Below are 4,789 nucleotides of genomic sequence, written 5' to 3'. Positions count from 1 at the left end.
GGTAAATAAGTATGATACATAAAAATACTACACCTGGCCCAGTGCAGTGGCTCACACCTGTAATCCCAGCACTCTAGGAGGCCAAGGCAGGTAGATTACCTGAGCTCACTGGTTTGAGAGCAGCCTGAGCCAGAGCAAGACCCTGTCTCTAAGGAATAGCCAGGCATTATAACAGGCACCTGTAGTCCCAGCTACTTGGGAGGCTGAGGCAAGAGAATTGCTTAAGCCGAAGGGTTCAAGGTTGCTGTGAGCTGTGACTCCGCAGCACTCTACCAAGGGTGACAAAGTGAGACTATCTCAAAAAAAGCAAAAAATACTATACCCATGAGTGATAAGAAAAATTATTTTCCATGTTAAGTGTTCCCAGACCAAATTGCCCACATGCCTAAAGAGTTTAAAGGGATGAGACACCATCAAGGATCCCACAGGAGATTTATGAAGAAGGAGAGGAGAACTAGCCAGGAGCAGCTTCAACAGCAAAATGTCAGAGAGGGCAGGGTAAATGAGGTAAGCCCTGTGTGTGTGTGAGCTATATTCCTGGCTCCACTTTGTCGATTCTGCTCATTTTCCTTCCTTATTTCATTCCTCATTTCCATAGGCCATTGTATTATATTTTATTCATGTTGTAAACTGCTTTTTGTGTCTGGAACATTTTTTTAATTAGAGATAATCAAATGAATGAATGATTTATTCATCAAATAGTCAAGTGAATGAGTGGTTGAACATATTGTGACTGTTTTCAGGAAGAGAAAGGCCCTCAAAGTGATCTAGTGGGATGGGGATACCAGGTATTCTGGGAAAAAACTACTTTAGCATCAATGGACAATAACCTAGACCTCAGATTCCCTGAAAAGGGGATGTATAAGGATTAAGATTTATACTAGATGCTAACAGAGTACTGGCCCTGTGTCTGCAGAACTAATAGCTCTTAAAATGTACAGATTGTGACCATAAGTATACAAAATATGGGGGATTGTATTAGTCAGGATAAGCTAACTGCTATAGCAAAACAAAACAAAATAAAATAATCCAAATATATAATGTCTCAAACTCAATAGAAGTTTACTTCTTCCTTGTGAAACAATACTGAGCAAGAGATCAGGTTGGCCGAACAGTCATTCAGGGAACAGAAGCTGGTGGAGGCAATGCCATCTTCAACACATGGCTTCCAAGTTTGCCCTGAGAGTCACCTCATTCCAACCAGCTAGGAGAAAAAACTAAGGTGCATATGGGAGGTTTATATGAACCAACCGGAAGTAGCACACTCCAGTTTTCAATAAAACTCAGGCATATGATCAAACCCAATTATAAGAGGGTCAGGGAAACAGAGTCTGGCCCAGAATGAAGAGAATGTGGATTTGGGAGAACCCCTAGTACTCCTGGCATGGACCACTAGCAGACCTAGAGTTAGACTTGAATATGGGACCACATAACTCTCAAGCTCCTTGTTGTGATACACAAGTTACTGTGGTGATAAATTCCAGATAATTCCACCTCCCAAAACTCTATGACTGGAGGCTTGATTCAGAGAACTCTCTCATGCCAAAATAGAAGAAAAGGGTGGAAAGTAAAAGAAAAAAAAACAAAAAATCATCCTGGCAGTGCATCTTAAGAGATTCCGCATAGTCTGTGGTCTCTATGAGAAATAGAGAGATCAAAGATTGAGCTTGTAAATAGGGGAGATTTTTCTGGGCAGCCTGTGCATTGATGGAGAGAATGACATGCTGATGTCAATCTTTGTTAAACCACTGATCAATCCTCTGCAGAAGAACATTTTTAAAAAACATTATTTCTATTGTTCATGTCCGCCTTGCTCTGGTAAGGCAATTTCCACACTGAGAAGGAGAAATAAAAGAACAGCTGCGCCACATCTCTTAACCATGAACCTTTCTGGGCACCCATTTTGTTAAAAAGGAGAAATCAATTTTTAGTTTTACAAGACAGAAATAAAGCCTATTTAAAAGGAGATATTTAGGATGCCTATTAGAATGCAAATTGAACGACAGCATTTACATGTGTCACTTAAAGTCTCTCCCGGAGTTTCCTTGAAATATTACCATTTGCTTACCTGAACTTCTTGTTTTAAAGATTTAGAATTAAAAGTTGTTCTGAATTTCATGGAGTTGATTTTACAAAGCAGATCATTATTGGCTCAACGTGTGACTTGAGGGACTGATTTATTTTCAGCATGAAAAACATGATGGCTCCTTTAAAACCCAGCCAAGAAAGGTCAAGACTTTCGATTCCCTGAGAACTCCTGTGATTTCATCCCTGCTTTCACCACACTAGACAATGAGCCGAGGTGAGCAATGGTTGTCTGATAGCCACAATACGATCTAAGAATAATAAAGAACATTTGCTGAGTACCTACAGCATGTGCCAGGCATTTTCTTCTTCAGATTATGTCCGTTATCTTCCACAGTTACCCAAAGAGGGAAGTGGGTAATTAGCCTATTTTACTGATGAGGAAACTGAGGCACAAAGAAGTAACAAATTACCCTCAGATGTAAGTTCAAGATTCAAAGCCAAGTGGATGTTATTCCAAAGCCCACAGCCCTAATCACTCCTCTAAGCTAGTTCCCATAAATCTAGGTCCGTTAAGCTCTTCATGGTCAGATGCTATTCTCCTGCCTGCATGGAGGCCAAGTGCTCCTTGGGTTATACCCGCAAATAGTGGTTCTTTTTTTAAGGAGTGACTTTTGGAGGAAAGAAAGAACAATAATAACTGAAGAAACTGAGAAGAAACACTACCTAATGGCTGGCATCATGGCATTTCCTGGCCTGCCCTTTGAACCCATCTGCTCCCTCTTCTGACTGGGGAAAGCTGCTATATTATTGCACACAGATAGACATGATTTGGCTTAATAAATGTGTAGGGAATCACAACAGGATTCAAGGGAAGTCTGCCTACCTGTGCCTACTAATTTCCGCTCCCCAGAAAGCTTCCTGTATCTGCTCACTGGTCCTGGAAATTCTGTTAACAGATGATGGACCCTTTAGGCCACAATTAGTAGAATAATAATAGAGAGAAAGTGAGGTAAGGGAAGCAAATTATCTTAAATTTACATACAAAAAAAACAGTATCTGACAATAGCAGATCTTTTTGTAGTAAGGTTTTGAGACAGAGTCTCACTTTGTCACTCTCAGTAGAGTGCTGTGCTGTCATAGCTCACAGCAACCTCAAAATCTTGGGCTCAAGTGATTCTCTTGCCTCAGCCTCATGAGTAGCTGGGACTATAGATGCCCACCACAACATCCAGCTTTTGTGTTTTGGGTTTTTTTGTTTTTGTTTTTGGGTTTTTTTGCAGTTTTTGGCCAGGGCCGTGTTTGAACCCACCACCTCTGATATATGGGGCTGGCACCCTACTCCTTTGAGCCACAGTTGCCACCCCACCCAGCTATGTTTTTAGAAACCGGGTCTTGCTCTTGCTCAGGCTAATCTCAAACTCACTTTCTCATTAACTGCTAAATTGCCACTTGAGCCACAGGCACCAAGCCTCTTTGTACTAATTTAATGGGAAACTATTTCAGAAATATCAAATCCAACTCAGCCAAAAAAGAAAGTGTTTGCTCTATCTACCCTCTATTCCATGCCCCACTGTACAGCCCCTGAATAAGAGAAACTAAGAATGATCATTCCTCCCAGTGTGCCCGGGAGTGAGGGGTATCCTAGGATGCAGAACTTTCAGTGCTAAAGTCAAGACAGTCCCAGACAAACAGGGATGAGCCGATAATTGAAGGGTATAATAGAAATAGTTAGAATTAAGGAGCCTGGGTTAATAATCTAGGTTAAATTCCTAACTGGGAAAATCCTTTAATCCTGATGGCTGCTTTATATCACCAGAATATAAGTGTGTCCCTGAAACCTAAGCTTATGAAGATTCAGAGCAAGCATCCCACCTCAGGCTTCTGAGTTGACTTGTCTACTGGCTAGGTTAAGTCAATACAAGCATATATTTTCAATAAATATTTGATACAACTTTCTTGGAATTTCCCAGTTGCACAAACTGTCATGGTCTAGAAATAAAATTGCATTAGGCAAAAATAAAAAGAATATATCTAACAACTTTCAGATCAACTTCCTGACTTTTACTGGATCCAGGAGACTGGTTCTAATTGTCAGGGAGCTGGGTATGATTCCTAACTTTGCTACTTACTAGCTGTTTAACCTTTGGGTAAGGGATTTATTTTTCTCATCCAAAACATATAAGGTTTATTATACTGATTAAATAGGAAAATATGAGTATTTTATATAAAATAAAGGCTATTTTGTTACAAAATAGAAACTATTTTTACTCAAAAAAAAAAAATTTGTTTTTTGAGACAGAGTCTTCTTATTGTTGCCCTCGGTAGAGTACTGTGGTGTCACAGCTCACAGCAACCTCTAACTCTCTTGGGCTTGAGTGATTCTCTTGCCTTGGCCTCCCCAGTAGCTGGCACCCATAGCTCAGTGATTATAGCACTGAGCCTTTACAGAAAACTGTTTAGGCTCATCACCCATAGCACAGTGGTTACAGTACCGGCAACATGCACTGAGGCTGGCGGGTTTGAACTTGGCCCAGGCCAGCTAAACAACAATGACAACTACAACAAAAAAATAGCCGGGCACTGAGGTGGGAGCCTGTAGTCCTAGGTACTTGGGAGGCTGAGGCAAGAGAATTGCTTAAGCCCCACAGTTGGAGGTTGCTGTGAGCTATGATGCTACGGCACTCTACTAAAGGTGACATAATGAGACTCTGTCTCAAAAAAAACTTTTTAGGCTCGGCGCCTGTGGCTCAAGTGGCTAAGG

This window comes from Otolemur garnettii, unplaced genomic scaffold, assembly GCF_000181295.1.
Source record: "Otolemur garnettii isolate 467f Iridium unplaced genomic scaffold, OtoGar3 scaffold00006, whole genome shotgun sequence".
Taxonomy (NCBI): Eukaryota; Metazoa; Chordata; class Mammalia; order Primates; family Galagidae; genus Otolemur; species Otolemur garnettii.
Note: the sequence above shows the minus strand (reverse complement) of the source record.